General features: G+C 42.3%; 1 protein-coding gene across 5 annotated transcripts in view; it reads right to left on the bottom strand.

Annotated features, from left to right (window-relative positions):
* The window catches only part of LOC122815212 (voltage-dependent L-type calcium channel subunit alpha-1C-like), a 2,602,552-nt gene that overhangs the window by 1,703,463 nt on the left and 875,554 nt on the right, over positions 1 to 23,535 (bottom strand). The gene's annotated exons all lie outside the window — the stretch shown is intronic.

Genomic DNA, 23,535 nt, shown 5'->3' with positions numbered 1-23,535 from the left:
TACAAACAGCTTATTTGACAAAAATGTCTTTTTCTGCAAATGTTCAGTTTACCCAACCTCCAAAAGGACTAGTAACCTTCTGTTTAAATGTTAATTCACTAAAAGTGTATTACATAATGTATTATATTTCTGTAAATGTTTTAATTGTTCTGTACAAATCTTTGTTATTCTCTTGTAACATGTAATATGTTACTTGGTATATGTGGAGCTTTTCTACCCGGGCGTTGAACCAACTTCAGTCGAAGTCTGGAGGCCGAACAGCGACAATGTCGGGTTCTTGCCCCCATCTCGACCCATGTTAAAGCCCGTTCCGAGGCTTATGGCGAGTTGTATTTCGACAATGTCGGAATTCAACATTGTCAGTTTCACGGAAGTGGGTCGATGATCCCATCATTCGATGGGGTCAGGTTCGACCTTCTGATGGAAAACCTATATATATATATATATATATATATATATATATATATATATATATATATATGTGTGTGTGTGTGTGTGTGTATATATATATATGTATATATATATATATATATATATATATATATATATATATATATATATATATATATATATATATATATATATATATATATGTGTGTGGATCTACTTCAATAGATCGAACTTTGACCAGTTCGAACCACATATGACCGAGACCATATGTTCGAACTCGTAAAAGTTGAAACACTGACGTAAAACCACATAAAACCAAAAAACACAAAACTAAACATCTATTGCAAGGGGGCTACGCCCCCTGCACCCCCCACACCCCCCTTACTTAAATATACCAACTCCGAGATCTCACTACATTGTGGAAATGGGAAATCTTCCCTTTGTGCTCTGTATGGACATCTCCATTCAGTCAAATCGGACTTATGTGGTTCGAACTTAAAAACATTCGATCTACTGAAGGGGACCCATACACACATACATATATATATATATATATATATATATATATATATATATATATATATATAGATAGATATATAGATAGATAGATATATATTATATATAGATATATATATTATATATATATAATATATATAAATTGTGTGTGTGTGTGTGTGTGTGTATATATATATATATATATATATATATACATGTATGGGTTCACTTTATAATTTCAAAATACTGAAATCCCGAATTTCAGTATCCCGAAATTATAAAGTCGAACCTTTAAAATCGTGAAAGTGCATAATCGCGAATCCGAATATCTCACATTTGCGGTTATGGCTTTATGGTACATTACTTAAGTTGTTGTGATTGGATGGTGTCTGGTGTTGTGTGTGGATTTAGGTGTAATTTAAGGTAAGTGAGTGTTTTGTAAGGGTTTTGTGTGGGAGTTTGAGTGTGTGTGACTGTGTTTGTCAGTTGTACGTGTGGGTTAGGGTAGGCAGGTGAAAGTATGGGTGTGAAAGGGTTGGATGTGTTGGTGTTTGTATATGTGTGATGTTTGTGTGTGTGTGAGGGACTGTAGGATGTGTTGGTCTGAGTTTCCTTTCTGTGTCTGTTTGTGTGATCTTGGAGTTAGTATATATAAGTGGGGGTAGGGTGGGAGCAGCCCCCCACATGGGGGGGTGCAGGGGGGCTTGCCCCCCACTGCTGCTATGTAGTGTAGATTTGTTAGTGTGTGTTTTGTTTGTTGTGGTGTGGGTTAGATGATGTATGTGTTGTGTGGTGTATGGTGTGTTTCTGTTTGTGATTTTGTGTTTCATGATTTTGTAGTTTCGGGATTTGGGACGTTCAACTTTATGGTTTCAAAATACTGAAATTCGGGATTTCAGTATTTTGAGATTATAAAGTGAACCCATGTATGCGTATATATATATATATATATATATATATATATATATACATATACATATATATATATATATATATATATATATATATATATATGGGTCTACTTTGTTTTGTTGAATCTCATTTCACTGAATTTCATTTCACCCCGACCATATCGCTGAAACTACAAATTACTGAATACGCATTTCACTGAATCTCATTTCACTGAACTGAACTTAGTATATATGGCACTGTGTAGAGTAATGTAAGGCAAGTAAAAGGTATATGCCCTTTTCCCCACTGTAGTGTGATCCTGGATTTAGTATATATATATATATATATATATATATATATATATATATATATATATATATATATATATATATATATATATATATATATATATATATATATATATATATATATATATATAGTTGGGGGTGTGTGGGGGGCACAGCTCCTCACACTGGGCAGCATGGGGGCCTACTCCCCCCACCGTGTTTGTTTTACATTGTATTTTACCACAAACTTCAAAGCAATAAATTTTAAACAATAGAAACGCATAGTTGCAACACCAATGACTAACTCTCCAGAAGACAATATGTAATCAAACTAAGTGGGGGGGGGGCTATGCCCCTCCCACACCCAACAATGTGGGGGGCTGTGCCCCCACCCCTCCTAACTATATATACTAACTCCAGGTCACACTACAGTGGGGATAGGGGCATATACCCTTTACTTGCCTCACAGTATTGTAAACACTGCCACATCAAGTCTATAGCTTACAATTCAGTGAAATGAGATTCAGTGAAATAAATTTTCAGTAATTTGAACTTTAGGTGATTTGGTCAGTGAAATGGGATTTTGGTGAAATGAAGTAGACCCATAAATATATATATATATATATATATATATATATATATATATATATATATAGGGTTACTATCAAAATGTTGTACCTGACTCATGCAATATTGTTTTGTCGAACATATATTTTCAGAAGTTTGTATTGCCAAAAATAAAATGTTGAAAATAAATACTGCGAATAGACAATTAGTTTTGCACTGTTAGGTTTTTCCTTGAGTGTGCGACATTATGAATGGTCACCATAATTAGTGTGTGCAGCCGTACACTGGATATCAGGAAAGAGTGGTTGCAGTGCACTTTGAGGCATAAAAAGGGATTAGATTGAGCAGTAGCCGTGATGTCTTTTTGGATTTTTAAGAGTGTTATGCAGTGGTAATGTCAGGTATATATATATATATATATATATATATATATATATATATATATATATATATGTATTTGCAGATCAAAGAGGCAGATGTGATTGAGTTTACATTACACCCGGCATACTTGGATCAATGTATTCAATTGTAAAAACACAAAAAGGTTGAGACATGTTTATTATAGATGGGTACCAATATTGCTTAGAGAAGACTAAAGGTTGTAGGTAATATTGGTGTTGTGTGCATAAAACTAAGCAAAGTTGTAAGGGAAGGTGCATCACAGAAAGTGTAACTGAAGGGAACATACTAAAAAAAGTAACAGTCATTACCATGCCCCAGATGGTAAAGGTAGAGGTGTGTAAGGTCCGAGAAAGTATAAAAAGATGTGCTGATCAATCAGTGCAGGATCCATGCAATATAGTATCTGATGTTTTAGCCAGTATCTCCAGTACCACTGTGCATGAGTTACCAAACACTTCAGCTCTGAAACAGTGTTGTCAGCAGACTGTGTTATAAGAAAAGGCTTAGAATGTACAAGGATATGCGTACATTAAAACATTTGAATCCTGAAGTGCTTCCACTAAAGAATGGATGCTTTATAATCAATTATGGCAGTGATTCTAATAGGATTGTGAATGCTGTAGTAATTACTACTGAATGCAATATTAAATTGTTCTGCTCCACTGAATACATTCTGGTTGATGGTATGTTTCCAATAAGCACTCGAGAATGCAAGCAGGTGTATAGTATACACTGCCCATTAGAAGGCACTGAGAACAGGAAAATCATTCCAGTTGTGTATGGATTTTTGCCGTGTAAGACAGAAGAGTGTTATGATCAGTTCTGGAGAACTGTTATTAATATTTGTTTGCAGCATAGGAGCAGTTAAGGCCGCAAATGATACTAAGCGTTTTTGAGAAAGGTGCCATGAATTCCATTAGGAGACACTTTAGCAATAGTTCTCCCAAGGGCTGCTGGTTCCATCTCTGCCAAATTGTATGGAGGCAGATACAGAAATTGTATTAGGCCAGTGAGTTTGGCCTAGTATGGTATTTGTTAAAATCGGATAATGTTTTGGAGAATTATATAGGGGACCGGTGCCATTATTCATTTTGTAAAGGGCGGTCTTTGGGTTCTCTTTTTAGTCACTATAAGAGGATTCATCATAGGGATACATGTTCTACCACTCAACTTAATCTATTTGCAGGTCCTTTATTGGGATGCTATCCATGTGGTCATTGTACCTATTGCCCTAGGGTGTTAAAATGCCAGACCGTTTCTTCACAAAATTGTCCACAAGTTTATAAGGTTTTATGTTTTGCCAATTGCAGTACATCCCGGGTGATCTATTTGGCCCAGTGCAATTGTCGAGCCTTCTATGTTGGACAAACTTCCCGTCCTTTTAAAGTTAGGATAGGGGAGCATCTTAGTGATATCAAAAACAAAAAGGGGTCCAGTTCTTTATACAAACATATTTCCAAACACCCTACGGGCAATTTTTGCTTTATGGTTATTGATCACATTAAGGACAGACACTTACTATTTCATGTTTTACATGATAGGCTCACCTATAAAGAAAAAATGTGGATCATCAAACTAGGGGCTCTTTTTCCCCCTGGTTTGAATGATCATTTTTGAAGCATCCACTTTATTTATTTGTTGATACAATGGGGAATTTTTTATTTTTTGGGATATTAGTGTTAATTTTCATTATATTTCATGTATTGATGAATTAGTACATTATTGATGGATGCACTAGAGGGCGCTCCATGCATTCTATATGAATTTTGTATAAGTTTGAAGACAGCATGTTAGGTTTTGTTTTCACTTTCTACATCATGTTTGGTTGCTGATGAAGGCTTTGCCGAAACCGGTACAACCATGTTGGTGTACGGTTATGTGTTTTTTTTTGCTGTTTTTCAGTTTAAATAAAATAACTTTCGCCTGTGTCATGGAGTGGAGTGATGGCCCGTTTTTTCACCTAGTATGCGTTTTGCCATGCTTTGTAAGCAAATACCAGCAATAGCCTGTGTATCACCTGATAAACTGTTTAAAACGTTTGCTGGAGTAGAAAGTGACATCCCAGACATTGGCAAACCTTTATGTACTTTCTTTAAGGAAAATTACATTATCAGTAGACCAAGGCAATACGGTAGTAGAGGGTCCACTGTACAAAGATTGCCACACACCCCTTTTCAATGTTTCATTTTGGAATCAGTATGAAACTTGTGGACAGGGGTACCCACAAAGTCAAAATGTAGTAGAAGGATGGCATAGACATCTTAGGAGTTTGATGGACAAACAAAAATCTTTTCATGCTGGACGTTTTACATGCTATCCATTTAGAACAAAACCATATGGAGGACATGAGAACTAGACTGATGTAAATTCTACCATCTTCTCTAAAAAGAAGATGGTTACATGACAAGGAACTTGTGTTTGAACGGCTACTGTCATGCAAGGATGCACTCACACCAAGGAGCTTTGCTGAACTTGTTGCACAGCATTGCTCATTCTAAAATTATGTAATTGATTATGCTGAAATCAGCACTTTGGAGTGATCAGAAAGTCCCTCTAAATACACAGAAATATTATCACAATTCAATATCTGGAATTGCACGTAAATGTACACCTTAACACAAAGTAATGTTTATCACGTGTGCATAGCAAACTTTAATAAAAAAAAGTCGTCTTAAACACTGTGCCCACTTTTACAATTACAGTGATGTGCCTTCCTTGACAACAGTAGGAAAGCAAGCAGGCATCATAATCACTACTGAAAATTTAAAGTGATATATGGAAATCCTAAATATCGATTTGAAGGGACATACATGGCAATTCCTGACTGGTGGAACTACGGTGTGCAAAAACGTCGAATTCGAAAACCCAGTTCTTAGAGTTCAACATTTTACTTAAAAAAATATTTTCATATTCCATTTTTAAATTCACACAAACAGTAACCTGACTTAATGATTTTTATTATTTTGATACTACTGCATATATATATATATATATATATATATATATATATATATGTACGTGTGTGTGTGTGTGTGTGTGTGTGTGTGTGTGTGTGTGTGTGTGTGTATATATATATATATATATATATATATATATATATATATATATATATATATATATATATACATATACACGTGTGTTTTTATATATATATATATATATATATATATATATATATATATATATATATATATAGTCAGTAATACACTAAGACCCAATCATACCCCCAAGACTTTGTGCCCAGGAGGGCTGCCCCATTCACCCCACTCTAGCTGTGCTCCTACTCTCAAGACAGAGTGGTAAGCTTCACCAACTCTGACACATACACTATTTAAGTAGTGTTTTGCCTAAAGAAATATGTATAGATTAACAACTTAATGATTTAATTTGTCATTTATTTCTTTAAGTGGAACAGTACCAAATGCCTTATTAAGGTCAAGATAAGTAGCACTTCCTATGAGTCATTCAAGTACTGATGTTACCTCTTCAAACATTCAGACGGTCATACGTTTCTTAAAACCATGCTTTTTCATAGCAGAAACAGGATAATTTGTTCCATTTAGATTCTCTCCATGATTTTACACAGAGTAATGGCCGGTCTGATAGGTGCAACACTACTGGAGACTGATGTCACCCATCCCATCCTTAGGGAGATGAAGAAAATGTATCCCTGACCCATTAATGAACGTTGTGACCCCACATCCTTAGGAAGATGAAGAAAATGCATTCCTGACCGATTAATGAAGGTCATCTCATAGATTAACTAATACAGTAAAGAACATATCAGCTATGACTAAAGTCGAGGGCCCTCTTTGTTATGCCTTTGGTTGGGATGATTCCAGAACAACACCACCACCAGAGTTACAGCAGCTGGAGGCCATAAAATCACAGAGCTCAGAAAGCCAATTCTATGAACATTGTTTTTCCAAATATGGCTTAATTCCTAGAGCCACTTCTGAGACAACAATGAAGTGGCAAAATTGTGTACTGAAAACTAAATGCCTGCTAAAAGATGGCATTCTTAAGAATACACTGGGGATGGCTAATCCTTTAGTGCAGTGAGCCTCCAGCATCGAGAGAGGATTTGGCAGGGGACAAGTAGCTGTCAAATGGCAAAAGGCAATGTATTTGGCAATTTACTTGAAAAATGTTAGACAACTGCATTCACTTCCATGGTGCAAAGGTAGGAGATGAACAATTGATCCAACTTTCTAAAATTGCATGGTCATTTCAGGTAACACCTCAGCTGTTGGTACGCATCCAGGATATCAAAGGCCTCCATTCCTTGGTTTCTGCTCCAGAGAAGAAAACTTAAAAATGGATAAACAGGTTCAAGTACAATTTTAAAACTATCTTTTGAAGGAAGTGTGGGTTTGTTCAGAGGGGCACCTTATCATTACAAAAGACTAGCTATGGGATCTAATCAAAACATCGTAAAGTTCCATATTTCTATATACAGATGTGCTGGCTATCAGAAACAGCATTTTCCATGAAAACATTGTTTATAGTTCCTAACTAGCAGGTTTAAATAGTGAACAGACAAGACATTCATTGATGAAGTTCAAATCCCATAGAAATGAACAGTTTTTAAAAGGGGGATGGACATGAATTGTTTGAATGTCTAGTGCTGGGCCACAGTCCTGCATTCCATAAAGCCATGATAAGCAGAGATAACTGATACACACCTAGTGATCATGGAATAACTGAAAAAAAAGTCATACCAGTGTCTGAGATAGATCAAGGATGTTGCTAAGTTTATTGAGCTGGTCAATATGGTGTATCATTCCAGTGAAACTAACATCTGCAAGCATCGTGAGTCATAAGCCTATGCAGCAGAAAGTAGCATCATTAACCTCTAAGGCCTCAGATGTCAAAACTGCAGAATCAAGGGGAATACCACAAAGCCAGGCCCTGAAATGGAGCTAATTGTCACCCAAGCAGGAGGAATAGCTTTGGGTGACCAAGAGATCTTCCTGTACTGCAAGGAACCTGAGTGACTGAAACTGTGCCTTTGTCAGCCACTAAGGGATTGTATATCTGAGTTTTGGTCTATCTTCCCTGAACAATGTCATGAGATGTGGTTATATGAGGAATGGTAGAAAAGCATACAGCAATCTCCCATGGCTGAAGATATAAAATAGATCCACCACTATCTCCCTTTTACCCTGCTGAACCAAGCATAATGGGAAAGCACCACACAATGATTTTTGGGAATGCAAATGTGGCGCAGCCATTCCGGAAAGACTCTGACCAGGCACAGTATATGAATACACAGCTTCAAGAAAGTACTAGGAAAAGTGTCTCAAAGAGTCTTCCAGCTTATTTACTTTACTTAGGAATGTGAAATGCTTATACAGACAATGGCCTGATACTAAACAAGCTTCACTGTTCCAAGGTAGACTGATTCTCTTAATAGATGCACACAGACCATAGAAAGTACAGCTGTGTAGAATCTTGCCCTAACAGTAGATGTCCTTCTTTTCACTGTTGCAGTATTCTTTATTATAGGGATCCCCTGCCCAGGATAGCCTGACATTCAGGCAGTATACATAGAAGTTATGGACTCACCATAACCTGGCATCTGTGTGGTACATTTTCATGCTTATTCACTGTTGGGTCTTCAGATCCCACAGCGGATCCAACTCATCTGTATCTTCAAGACTTTAGGATCTGATAATATCTTCTCTAACCCCCTTAGATCAAGTTTGCTGCCTTACACAGCAGGATACATACCAGAAGGAAGAAAGAGAACAGATCAAAGACTCTGGGGCCCAAACCATGAACCTAAGGGTTCCAGAAAAGAAAACTCACAGTAACTTCTTGAAGAAACCCAGGCTGGGGGATGGTTGAAAGGGAAGTGAGGAAGAATGAAAATGGACAACACAGATGCCAAGTTATGATGAGTACATAACTTCTATATTTGATGTTGTCCTTTTCATTCTTCCTCTCTGTTGGGTCAGAGTCCCCAGCTATGTAACTTCTGGGCATCCCCTAAGGAAGGATATACCGGAGCACAGAAGGATGCCCTGCTTCTGGAGACAATGTCCAATTTATAATGTGAGACAAAAGTATGAGTCTTAGACCAAGTGACTGCAGTACATATCTCATCAATCGAAGCCCTGGCAGAAAAAGCTGATGACGTGGCCATGGATCTCGTAGAATGAGCTTTAGGTGGACAAGGTAATTGAATATCTTTTTGGTAATAGATAGTAGAAATGTAATCAGTTATCCATTTAGCCAAGGTGATCTTGTTTACTGTTTGACCCAAGTGATTTGCTGAAAAGGATATAAAAAAGTTGATCTAATTTTCTGTGCTTTTTTGTCCTGTGCAGACAGAAGCACAACTGTCTATGAACATTAAGGAGATGCAAAATATTCTGCTCTGTTTGAAAATTTTGGAAAGAAAAACTGTAACTGAATTGACTGGTTAATGTTGGATTCTGTTGCTGCTTTAGGCATAAAGAAGGGTTAGTTCTCAAGGAAACTCTGTCTTTATGAAAAATTATGGGGGGGTTTGGCTGATAGGGCTTGGAATTCGGATACTGTTTTGGCTAAAGTAATGGCTACCAAAAATATGGTCTTCCAGGAAAGAAATTTCAAGTCACAACTGTCGGCTGGTTCAAATGGCTTTTGAGTGAGACCGTGAAGTACAATAGTGAGATCACAAGGTGGAGAAGGATCTTTTATTGGTGGTCTTAATAAAAAAATACCTTGAATAAAAGCCTTGCATAATCTTGATGAAGAAATAGCAGAATATCTTATCACTGAATGAAATTAGAAATGGCAGCTAGTTGTAACTTTATAGCAGGAAAAACTGGCACCTTCATGATAAAGTGTACTCAGAAAAAGGAGACTAGCTGACGTCGGAGCTGAAAAAATATCAATATTCTCCTTTGACGCCCAAATCAAAAATCTTTTCCACTTACTGTTATAGAGCTTTTTTGTGGAAGCCTTCTGAGAGGCCAAGATTATGTCACGTACTGGGGAAGCTAGCCTGGACTTTTGTGCAATCACCAGAAGTGGGCAAACCATGCGGTCAATCTTAGGGTGTGCAGACTGGGTTGATGACTTTCTGATGGATGACAGATAAGGTCGTGACTGGGATCCAGTATCCATGAGAGATACTTGAGGTGAGACCATAGGAAGGGGAGCCATACCTGACAAGGTCAGAAGGGGGCAATGAGTGTAACTGTGCTCTTCAGCCTGCTGGCTTTCTGTAGAAATCTCAGGATCAAGGGTAGAGAGGGTAAGCATAAAGGAGGCCCAGGGGCCAATCGTAAACTAGAGCATCCCTTGGTGACTTGCCCTTTGGAGGGATAAGATAGAAGTACTGCCTGCATTTGTTGTTTAGAGGAGAAGAGAAGAAATCACTGCAAGGCTTGCTCCAATGGCTGAAAATCTTGTTCATTACTGATTGATTGAGGGACCACTCTTTCAGAGTCACAATGGACCTGCTGAGCCTGTCTGCTAACATGTTGATGTCGCCGGGAATATGCATTTCTATCAAAAAGCAGTTTGAAGAGATCGCCCACTCCCAAAACTTCATGGCCTCTCTGCATCATGGGTAAGATTGGTTTCTTCCTTGTTAGTTTATATACCAGACCACTGACATGTTGTCTGTATGACTCTCAATAGTCCCCAAAGGGAGTAGTTTCTGAAAGGCTTGCAATGTGAGAAAGACTGCTCTCATCTTCAGGACACTGATATGCAGCTTGGTCTCATCAGGGGACCACGTGCCTTGCATCATCTTTCCCTGATAATGCCCCACCCCACCCCAAATGGGAAGCATCCATGGTCACTGTGGCTACTGGGGAGGGGGAGAGAATGGTCTGTCCAAATGTAGATTGTTCAAATGCATCCACCACTGGACACCACTGGAGACAGCTCCTGCAGACTGGCAGTTTGATAGGAACAGAAAGTGACTGGTAAAGAATTGACCACTGAACAGCCAGTGTCCATTGAAGAACTCGCATAAAAATCTTGCCAAAGGTATTAGGATGATGGATGCTGACACAGATCTTAGTGTCCTGAGCACTAACTTTACTGGTGGACCTGGATGGTCTAACAAGTCCTGAACTTGATGTCTTACAGAACTTATGCAATGAAGGAGTAACAAAGCTATTTGTGTTGAAGTGTTCAATTGCACTGCTATGAATTTTAGATTCTGCACAGGAGTCACTACTGAAACCCCCAGAGAATTGAAGAGGTGGACTAGGTATTCCCTGGTTTGAATCAGTTAATCCCTTGTTGGTGCAGTAAGGAGCCAATTGTTCAAGTATGAAAACAAATGAAATCCTTTCAGCCTCAAGTGACCCATAATTACTGCTATGCATTTGGTAAACACCTGGGGGACTGTGATGAGTCCAAAGAGCAGTGCTCTGAATTGGTAATAATTGGCCTCCAGCCAAAAGTGTCTCCTGGAGCGTTTGTTCATTTTGATATGATACTACGCATCCTGGAGATCTATGGAGCACATCCAATTGTCCTTGCGTAGAAGAATGGACTGAACCATACCCATTTGAAATTTTGACTTCTTGACATATAGGTTTAGGTTGCCGAAATCTAGTATTGATCTTAGGTCCCCTGTTTTCTTTGGAATCAAAAAGAAATGTGAGTAAGTTCCAAATCCTATTTGTTTCATTAGGACCTCTTGAATGACTATTTTTCAAGACATTTATGAACTTCATGAATGGCAAACTCCCTCTGACTGGGTGGCATATCGGGGAGTATCCTCCTGGGCCTTGGAAGTGAAGGAGAAAAGGGAATGTAGTAACCTCTGGATATTATTTTTAGTACCCAGACATTTTTTGTGATCTTTGTCAAGGCATCTAGGTGCAAAGATAAATGTTCCCCAACTGCCTCCAGAGACGGACAGTTGAGCAGCACTTCAGACCACTGATAGGGCTTATCAGGAAAAGGTTTCCTAAAACCCTGATTCTGCAGACCCCCCACCCGCCTCTAGGGTGGTGTCTATCATTGAAATCTCCTCTTCTGTCTCTGGAGGAAGCATCCCTATGCGGGTCCTGGAAAGGCCCTTGAGATTTCTTGAACCAAGTCTTCTTCCTACCTCTTTGATTCCTTGAGAAGGTTCTCTGAGAAGTAGACAGGGTCTTTCTGTCTTTCTCTCAGTGGGCAAGCATTTCCTTTAACAGACGGTCCAAAGAGGAACCATCAAAGGAGGTATTAATGAAAGACGGCTTGAAAGGTTCCGTGAAATCGCAAAGTCTCATCCAAGCATGCGTCCTTATGGCTATGCCTGCAGCAGCTGTTCGAGAGGAGCCTTCCACAAAGTGCAAAATCAGCCTCATTGAGGAATTTGCAAGGGAGGAAAGAGAAGCCAACCAGGGAGAAACCTTTTTAAGGTACTCCTCCAACAAGGTGTCTTTGAGAGAGGTGGTTAATTCTTTGACCAAATCTCTCTGCAAACTTGTAAATTGTGCCAAGTAGTTCAATGCTCTTAATGCGAAGGTGGCTGAGGCATAAATGTGTTTTCCATGTCTGTCTAGTGCCCGAGACCTCCTTGTTTGGAGGATGAACAGAGGAGGTTTTTCAACCAGCTCCTTTTTTATGGCTGCATATACCGCAATGGCATCAACTGAGACACCTTTACTCCAATGTACGAGGTTGGTGGGTGGACTAAAGAACTTGTCCAGATGTTTTGGGATCAGCTCAACTGTGTCCGGCTCCTTTCAAGTCTGGTGGGGAACTAAATCAATGAGTTTGTCTGCCAGGGGGGGTCACCCAGGACATAGAGGAGCCCATCCCAAAAGCCTCCAGAAAAACAGACTCCTCAGGAGTTCAAGGATTTCTCCAAAGCAGACGTCATCAGGTGTTGATGGGCGGGATCCTTCTCCTTCATCAAAATTGGTGTCCTTGGTCAAAGACTCCAAGAGGAGTCTAAGAGCTTGAGACTCAGATACTAAAGTCTTGAAGATATGGCTGAGTTAGATCCAATGTTGGATCCAAAGACTCAATAGTGAGAAATAATGAAAAGGACAATATCAGATCAAAGCATTATGATTTTGTATGCACTGCACGTCAAATGTATGATCCCCACGCAGGACATAAAGGTGATGTATGGATGCAGTTACCCAGAACTGAAATGCCCAGTAGAGAACAGTCTCTATAGGACAAAAGAGTCTTTGCACATCTAGAAGGAGGAAATGCAGAAGAAAAGGGAAGACCTTCATCCAGAAGGGAATCTAAAACAAAAAATGGAACAAACAAGTAGGGGTTGGAAGGAGGAGCAAATACTGCAACAGTGAAGAGAAGAACATCTACTGATAAAGTAAGATTTTACACAACTGTACTATGTCCTTCTACATCACTGCTGTAGTATTCCTTACTATAGAGGCAGTAAAAAATCTCAAGGAGCAGAATAGGAGGGGGAAGGATGAGAAGAGCCCCCAGCAAACCCATATAAAATAGCTCTAGCAAAACCTGCTCTGGCCCTATATACCATATCCAATTTATAATGTTTAGTAAAAGTATGCACAAAGACTATGTAGAAGCTTCAAGGATAGAATTGGTGTCCAACCCCTTAAAGAAAGCACAAGAAAAGGCAACAGCCCTAGTGTAATTAGCTATAACAGACCCAGACAAAGATTTGACATGAAAGGAATAGCAAAAGAAAATGGCCTTAGATATACAGGAGGAGATGGTTTGCTTAAAAGCAGCCAAACGCAATGTCCTTGGATGAAAAAAAACAAAAAGCTCCTTAGTTTTATCCGAATAATACCTGAGCTGCCTGTGCAAAACTAAGGTATGTAAGACCCTCTCATTAGCAGACTGAGGAGGGAAAAAGGAAGGGAGATGTACTGACTGAGTCAAGGACAACCCATTTACCACCTTAAACATAAAATAAGAATTATTACAAAAGGCCACCCTGTACCTGTGATGAAGAAAAAAAAAACAAAATATGAGGAATGGCCAAAAGGGCCAGAAGCTCAGAATCCTTCCAGGCAGAACTAAGAGCCAGCAACAAGATAGTCTTGCAGGTACAATGTTGCAAAGAAGCAGAATCTGCAGACTCAAAAGGAGCCTGAGTCAATTTTTCCAAAACAAAATTAATGTCCCAAGGAGGAGGAATACGTTTTTTCCTTGGAGGCCTAAGACGCAGGACACCTTTAAGAAATTGTTTGACCTCAGTGTACCAGCAACAAGATAGTCTTACAGGTACACTGTTGCAAAGAAGCAGAATCTGCAGACTCAAAAGGAGCCTGAGTCAATTTTTCCAAAACAAAATTAATGTACCAAGGAGGAGGAATAAGTTTTTTCCTTGGAGGCCTAAGACGCAGGACACCTTTATAAAATTGTTTGACCTCAAAACAAAAAGCCAAGGGAGGACTCAAAGGCTGACAAGCAGAAATGGCTGTCAAATGGGCCTTCACAGAAGAATAGGCCAAGCCAAACTGGAGCAACTCACACAAATAGGAGAGGATGAAAAGGACCCATACTGAAAAGGTCCTGTTTATGAGCATGGCACCAGTTTGGATTGGATTGCTGTTTTCACTGTTTACAAAGCTTTTTGTTGCTATTTTCACTAAGTATTTGTTGGCACTTTTCACTGTTGCAAAGCAATCTGTTCTGCTTGTATGGTTTTCCCGCCAAGCAGTGTTAAAATATCTGATTTATTAGCTGTTTAAAACATTATTTTGAGTCTTCTTGCTGATTTTATGCTGTTTTAAATGTGTCTCACTGCTGTTTTCTTGCTGTGTTAAACATTCTCTAGTGGTTCCTGACAATACTAGGGTAGCTAGTAGCTGTAGCATTGTCCAGATACAGGTTTGCTGCATCTGGGCCGGTTTGTAGTGGCTGCTTGTTCTGAGCACGTTTTCCAGGCCATCTTGGATTGGAAGGGGAATTTCTGCACTGTAGTTAGAGGACTGTGCTGATAGGAACCTGTCTGGTGAAGCGTGGATGGTACAGGGCTTTGAGTAAGTACCCTCATTGGTCTTTTTGAACCCTTTTAAAGTTTTGTTTTTCAAGTTTTTTAGCTTCTTGTATTTAAGCTCTGCATTTCAGCAGGTTTCTGCTAATTTGCATATTGCACAGCATCGTGCACTGCTATGCAACTGTGCGCCATAGCCGGACAGATTAACTCCAACAGTTTTTCTGTTAGATAAAGCTGTAGTACATTAGTGTAGCACCCATCCTTATTACTTTCCTGGTCAAAGAAAAAGAAACAGGCAGAAATATCCAGCCACTGAGCTCCTCCTTGATCATTCCTGAAAAGCCGCCCTTAGTGACAACAGTCTTCAACCTAGCATTGCCCCATGTACACTGAAAACCCTTAATTAATAACTCACTCTAGTACAGAGTGTGAGAGATGTATCTACATCAAGAATCTTGAATCCATGCTCTCTCACACTTAAAACAGTAACACAGAAAAGGTTGATAACCCACCCACCCACCACTACACATGCACATAGTACCACTACTCATACATATAGTATGCATCTAACACAAAAATCAAGATACACTGAGGTTTTATCAAAAAACCTACTGAAACACCAGAGACCTCCAAACACAAAACTGCTAAAACTAATACAGTTCCCACAACACCAGTGTCTCACCTACCCAGCCCATAAGGTGTAACACTCAAAAAACACATTTTCTAGTCATTGGAGACTCAATAGTGAGACACACAAGGGAGCTATGGTTAAGAAGTAACAAGAATTATTTAGAGGGACTGACAAATGTTAAACTATTGCAGAATAGGGTGACTGTCACTGAACAAAAAGAGGATCAACTGCAGAATGCTAAGCAGAAAATGAGGGATTACCTCAATAACATGCACAAGTTTAGAAAGATTGCTATTAAGCAACAGTTTTTTGATAACCATACTATAGCACAAAAACGTTTAGCGGGATTAGAAATATTTCTGGAAATTCTATGAAAGTCTGCATAAAGCAGAGAAATATGGAAATCAAGAAAAGATACAAATGGAAATGTTTATGGAAGAATTGAATATTCCAAGGTTAGAGGTAGATGAGGCTCAATTACTAATGGTTAGGATAGGAGGAGATGAGAAAAAAATTATGATGTATAACCAATCTGTAGGAAAGTCCCCAGAAATAGATGGTATTCCTGTGGAAGTTTGTCAGCTAGAAGGGAAAAAAATCATAAATATCTTTACGGTTTTGTTAACAGTATTTTAAGAAGAAGAGAAGTGCCAACATCCTGGAAGAAAGCAGTGGTAGCTGTAATACCTAAAGAGGGTAAAGATCCATCAGGCCCATTTCAATACTAAACCATAATTATAAAGTGTTTGTGTCTGCAATGGCTAAAAGAATGACAAAAGTAATGCCAAAACTGTTAGATATGGATCTTTGTGGGTTTGTGGAGTGGAGGTAAACATTTGGCAACATTAACAGAACATTGATGATCAAGAGGGAAGCAGAATGTAAGAAAATACCATTGTTGTTGTTGGGTATTGATGCAGATGCATTTGACAGAGAAAGCTGAAATTTTTGACGAAGGCAATGGAGGCATTTGCATTTCCTGAAAAATTATAAAGTTGATTAGGAGGATATATCAGGGATCGGAGGCAAAAATTAAAGTGGATGGGGTCCTTTCTGATAATTTCTGCATGAGCTGAGGAACCAGGCAGGGGTGTCCTCCTTCCACTTTGTTATTTCCATTATATTTAGAACCACTGGCAAAGACAATAAGGGACTCAGAAATTCAAGGATATAATTAGTATGGCAGTCAAGAAAAGCTGTTTCTATTTGCAGATGATATTATTTTATACCTGACAAAACCAGAAAGAGACTTTACAGTGTTGTGGAACATTTTGAGACAGTTTCAAATCTTTTCGGGATACAAAATGAATGAAGCTAAAACAAAGGCAATAGAGGTAAATTATGTACCCACACAAGAATTGGTTCAGCAATATCCTTATTTATGGGGACGTGATAAAATTAGAAGTTATGTACTCACCATAACGTTCCATCTGAGTAGGTGACTTCATTTGGATGCAACCTGTAGGTATCGGATCCGAGCCGGCATTTCAAAAGCTTAGGCTCCGAGCTCCTAGCTCCTCCCTCTACCCATAACCCCTTGCCAAGCCCTGACTGACCTCAGATTGAGTTTGCCTATATAATACTGACTACAGTACCTGAACAAAGCATAAATACTCGCTGTATAAAGGTCAGGGGGATGGAGGGGGGGATGGTTGCATCCAAATGAAGTCACCTACTCAGATGGAACGTTATGGTGAGTACATAACTTCTAAATCTGAAGTAGGCAGACTTCATTTGTCTGCAACCTGTGGGACAGAGTCCCCAGCTACCTGAATCTTGGGCGGCCGTCATGGAAGGATGTTCCGGAGCACCGCTGAGCCAAAGGATGCTCTTCCCTGGAAACAACATCCACCTTATAATGAGAAATAAAGGTATGAGGTGAGGCCCAAGTGGCTGCCGCACAGATATCATCCAATGACACACGGGACTTAAAGGCGGCTGACGTGGAGACTGCCCTAGTAGAATGAGCCGTAACCCTCTGATGAGCAGGTCTACCTGAAGTGTCATAAGCCTGCAGAATACAATTAGCAATCCATCTCGATAGTGTGACTTTAGAAACTGCTTTACCCAAAGCAAATTTAGCAAAGGAGATGAACAGCTGATCTGATTGCCTGTGACCAGCTGTTCTGTGAATGTAAAATCGTAATTGTCTATGAACATCCAAGGAATGCAATTTGTATTCTCCTTTGTTTGAGTACTTGGGAAAAACACAGGTAAGTTGATTGATTGGTTGATATTAGATTCTGAAGAGACTTTTGGAAGAAAAGATGGATTGGTCCTGAGGCACACCCTATCTGGAAAGAAGGAAAGGTAAGGCGGCTTGACGCATAGAGCCTGAAGTTCAGACACTCTTCTGGCTGAAGTGATAGCTACTAAGAAGGCAGTCTTCCAGGAAAGGTACTTCAGGTCTGTAGAAGCTGCAGGCTCGAAGGGAGGAGCAGTAAGGGCTTGCAGAACTAAAGATAGGTCCCAAGGTGGTACAATCTCTTTGACTGGAGGCCTCAACAAAAAATCCCTTTAAGAAAGGTTTTGCACAATTTCGCCGTCATGAGGGAGCTGTCTCATGACCAATGTGATAATGAGAGATGGCTGCCAATTGTACCTTAATCGTGGAAGAACTTGCCCCTTGATGAAAGAGGTCTGTTAAAAAATCCAGCACTGCCGACATAGGTGCTGAAAAGGATCCAAACTTTTCTGGACCGCCCAAATAGAGAATCTCTTCCATTTACTCCGATAAACCTACCTAGTGGAAGGTTTATGAGCCGCCACTAGGATGGCCTTGACCAGTGACGAGATACCGGGAGTCCTAATCAAGGATGGAACTGGAGCAGCCAAGCTGTCAATTTCAGGGTGCGTAGATTGGGGACCGGAATTCCCAGAGGGTGGGAGATGAGATCCGGGATCGGATCCAGAATCCAGGGTGGATTCACTTTGTGAGACCATACAAAGGGGAACCAGGGTTGACGAGGCCAGAACGGGGCAATGAGAATCATTCTGCTCCCCAAACTGTTGGCTTTCTGCAGAAGCCTCTGCATCAGAGGTAGTGGAGGGTAGGCATAAAGGAGACCGGGAGGCCAAGCATGCACCAGCGCATCTCTCGGGGATTCCCCTGGTGGGGGAAGCAGAGCGAAGAAATTGTCGCATTTGGCGTTTGAGTGAGAGGCAAAAAGATCGCCCCCAAACGGCAAAAATCTTCTTCACTACCTGAGGATTGAGAGACCATTCGTGAGGGGAAAGAATGGTGCGACTGAGTTTGTCCGCAAGGATGCTGGATTTTCCCGGAATGTGCGTTGCTACAAGAAAGCATTTGGTGGAAATTGCCCATTCCCAGACTCTCATGGCCTCTCGACAAAGGGGATAGGACCTGGTTCCTCCCTGTTTGTTGATGTACCAGACTACCGACATGTTGTCTGTCTGAATCGCAATAGTCCCTGAAGGAAGAAGGTTGTGAAGTGCTTGCAACGCTAGGAGCACAGCCCTCATTTCCAGTACATTTATATGCAATGAAGTCTCTGTGGAGTTCCACGTGCCTTGGACAATCTTCCCCGCAGAATGCCCCCCCCACCCGAGGCAAGAAGCGTCCGTGGTCACTGTGGCTCGGGGAAATGCTGCACAAAAAGGTCTCCCTGTCAGAGGCTCCGGAGACCGAAGCCACCAAAGAAGGGAATCCTTGCATGCTTTGCTGACCGCTATCGGACTGTTGAGAGAGGAACAGAGAGGGGACCACTGAACCTGAAGGGTCCATTGAAGAACCCGCATGCGTAAGCGCGCATGAATAAGAAGCGGGATAGCTGCCGCCATCGAACCTAGGGCCCTCAGGACCGAAGCTGCTGTCGGAAATGGTTGCAGGACCGCTGCGACATGACACTTCAGGTTGGAAATTCTGTCTGGGGTGAGGAAGGCTCGCATTGACCTGGTGTTTAGCCTTCCTCCTATGAAATCTATAATTTGTGTGGGGTGTAGTAAAGATTTCTCCCAGTTGACAGTGATGCCCAGCCTTGGGGCTATCTGAAGGAAGTAGTCCCTGGCTGAGCACAGAAGATGCCTTGATGATGCCGTCAGGAGCCAGTCGTCCAGGTACGGAAAGACCTGTAATCCCTGGAGCCTCAGGTGGGCCGCTACAACCGCTAGTACCTTGGTGAACACCCTGGGGGCTGAGGTGAGACCAAAGGGGAGGACCCTGAACTGATAATGACTGGCTCCCAGCCGGAAGCGAAGAAACCTCCTGGACCGTCTGTCCATGCGAATGTGGTAGTACGCGTCCTTGAGGTCGATGGAGCACATCCAGTCGTTCTCCCTCAAGAGGGGGAGTATAGATTGAAGGGTGACCATCCGGAACTTTTGCTTGGTTACTGACAGGTTCAGCAGGGAAAGATCTAAGATCGGTCTTAAGTCCCCCATTTTCTTTGGCACTAAAAAGAACCTGGAGTAAAACCCTGACCCGGTTTGATCTAGGGGGACGCACTGGATAGCTCTTTTTTCTAGCAGCTGTCCGATTTCGATAGCTGCTGCCTCCCTTTGGTCGGGTGGTACATCTGGGAGGCTGCGAGATCTGGGAACTTTGTACAGGGGAATTGTATAACCTCTGGATATCACGCGAAGCACCCAACGGTCTGTTGTGATGGACTCCCAAGAAGTTAGATGCCTCGAAAAGCGCCCCCCGACTGTCTCCAGAGACGGACAGCCGGGCAACCCTTCAGGGCTGCTGCGTGGGCCTATCAGAGAAAGGTTCTCTTGACCCAAAGTTTCTAGGAGCCCCCCTGCCTCTAGGACGGCGACCTCCCTGTCCTCCTCTGCCACGGGAGGACTGGTTATCCGGAGCAGGTTGGGACTGCTGCGACTTCCGGAACCACATCTTCTTCTGTCCCTTTTGGTTCTTCGAGAAGGACCTCTGGGGAGCTGAGAAGCGGACTCCGATGGCAGACAGCGTCTTCCCGTCCTTCTCGCTCTGGACCAATGTTTCGCGAACAGTTTTGCCAAACAAGGCAGAACCATCAAAGGGGGCATTCGCGAAAGTCGCCTTGAAGGGCTCTGCGAAATCACAGTGGCGGAGCTAGGCCTGCCGCCTCATGACTAGGCCTGCTCTGCTGGCTCTAGCGGCTCCCTCAGTAGCATGAGAAAGTAGCCGCATAGATGTGTTAGAAACTGCTCTAAGAGTGGCCATTCGGGTGGAGTATACCTGCTTGTCCTCACCCGACATGGACTCTGGGGGAGATGCAGCGTATTCTTTAATCAAATCCCGCTGCATCCTGATGACGTGTGCCATGTAGTTCAGCGCTCTCAAAGAGAAGGTTGCTGAACTGAAAACTCACTTCCCAATGCGATCCATCGAGCGGGACTCCTTGCCCGGAGGATGCATAGAGGGACTCTCCTGTGCCAATTCCCTCTTAGTGGCTGCAGCCATCATCATGGCATCTACTGGAGGGCCTTTGCTCCAGTGAGTGTGGTCCGCCGGAGGGGAAAGGATACAGTCAGGACGCTTGGGTACAGGCTCAATGGTGTCCGGATCCTTCCACGCTCTGGTGGATATAAGGTCCACCAGAGGGTCGGCAGGAGGGGACACCCAAGAGGTAGATGGGCCCGCCTCGAATGCCTCCAAGAACACAGACTCGTCTGAGGAGGCCTTGGGGGCAGACCACCCCCCCCTGATCCTCAACATTTCCATAATGTCTCCAAATGAGACGTCTTCAGGGGTGACCTTGGGAGCCCTCCCTTCATCCAAGTCTGTGTCTTCGATAACGGACTCGGGGGAGTCCATGTGCCTCCTTTTGCACTTACGCTTCCGAGGTACTTCTTCGGGGGGGCTGTCCGAGGAGTACTCTTCCGCAGTTGGATGTTCCAAGGGAACTACTTGGGACATCGAGGCGGGCTGTCCCTGGGACCGGCTGGTGGGAACCTGGCCCAACTGCAAGGGAGTGCGGGATGGAGCCGTGGCAGGGACCGGGGGTCCGGAAGTCCTCAACAGTGCCCTTTCCACTACGTCGAAGGCCGAGGGGGAGCCAGCTTCTCTGAACCCCGAGAGCCGACCCCCACTCGGATCCGACGCACGGATCGGAGCCGGAGCCGAGACCGTCGGATCCGAGAGACCGATGTGCTCCGACCTAGACGGAGCCGAAGACACACCAGCTCCCTCGGATCCGAGGCTCGGTCCTCGGCTCCGAGAGGTCGGGTCCAAAGCACCCGAAGCACTCAAGGGATGGGACGGGTCCAAGGTGCGCCGACCTATCGGATCCGACCCACCCCCGGATCCAACTCTGCCCGGCACCGACAGCTCCGAACCCATGGTGTGGGTCGGAGAAGGAGCCAAAGGGGCAAAAAAAGGGGTCGAAGCCCCTCCCGGATGGGGGGGGGCTAGGAGCACTCCCATTTGCATTTGGGCCTGGATGAATTTCCTCATCATCCGGTCCATGTCTGCTTCACTCATGGAGAAGGTAGATCTAGTCGAGGCCACCGAAGCGGACCTAGAGAGACGCCTTGGGGACCACGCTGAAGGGCTAGCCTCCTCCTCCTCGGGCCCAGGAGAGAACCGAGGGGAGTGGAGCCGAGGAGGAGGGAAACTAGAAGGCACAGGAGAGGCCCGCTTGGATGGAGGAGCCGAACTAGAGGTTTCAGCTCTCCGTTTGTGGTGCCTCTCCCTGTGCCTCTCCTTCTTCTCTCTCCCTAGAAGACTCTCTCCTCCGGCATCTTAGAGGGAGGTTGAGTCCCAGCCAGTGGAGGAGAGCCCACAGCAACTGCTTGCTGTGTAGAAGGGGCAGAAGCCGAAGCGGTATCTGGAGGGAGAAGTCCCGCTCCTCCGCTCCCTCAAAGCTCGGGGGTTGAACCCTGCACAAATGGTACAACCAGATGACAGGTGTTCAACCCCCAAGCATTTAACACACCGAGTGTGGCCATCCGCCGGGGACAGCTTATGGCCACACTCGGTGCACTTAGAAAAAACTGCCTTATGGGCTTCAGACATACTCTAGCCCTAACAGGCCTAAACACACACAAACCACTCAAACTACGCAAACCCGGGAAGAAAAAATAAAAGGTAGAGGAAGGAAAGCCTAACAGACACACTTCTATTTAAAATAATCAAAAAAGGTTAAATTTTACAAAATTTTCCTGTCAGAAAACTTATCTGCACTAGGAGCTCAAGGAATCCGTCGCAACTTGAAAGCGGCAAACGAAATCTGAGGTCAGTCAGGGCTTGGCAAGGGGTTATGGGTAGAGGGAGGAGCTAGGAGCTCGGAGCCTAAGCTTTTGAAATGCCGGCTCGGATCCGAGGTCGGATCCGATACCCACAGGTTGCAGACAAATGAAGTCTGCCTACTTCAGATCGAAGTGTTTAGGAGTATGGATTAAAAATGATTCTGGTGTGGCAGCTAAGGATATGTGACAAGAGACTAAACAAAAAATAATACAAAAGCTGAGAAAATGGAAGCTTTGTTATATGGATATAGATAGTAATATACAAGCAGTCAAAATGTTTTTAGTCCCTTTAGTCTTATACACAGGACAAGTATAGTTTTATCAACCAGAGGAAAGGTTGTGGATAGCAATTCATAATGAGTTGAAGGACTTTATCTAGGAGGGGAAGACAACAAGAGTTAAGTGGGATAAGCTGTTTTTTCCAGTAGAACAGTGCGAATTGGGATTACCTAATTTGAAGGGGTATTTTAAGGCTCCTATACATAGCACACGGCAAGCAGAAAACTATAATTCAAAGTGGAAAGGTATGATGTTGAAACGGGGGAAGCTTAAGAAACAAGGAGAGACTGAGATTTTGGATTCAGGCCTTTAAGCAGAATACCAATAATTATACAGAATATTATATCCAAAAAGTATCAGAAAGTATTCTAAGAACTGAGCCAACATGGGAATGGAGAATGGAGATTCTGCCAATAGGGATGACTGCAATTAGGCATATAGACAATAGGCAAGAGGGGGCTGCAATTTATTGGAGAAAACTGGCAAAGGAACCAAGGTATTGGGAGCAA

Source organism: Protopterus annectens, chromosome 11.part0 (assembly GCF_019279795.1).
Source record: "Protopterus annectens isolate FY-2018-M chromosome 11.part0, PAN1.0, whole genome shotgun sequence".
NCBI lineage: Eukaryota > Metazoa > Chordata > Ceratodontiformes > Protopteridae > Protopterus > Protopterus annectens.
Note: the sequence above shows the minus strand (reverse complement) of the source record. Positions and strands in the feature narration are given on the sequence as shown.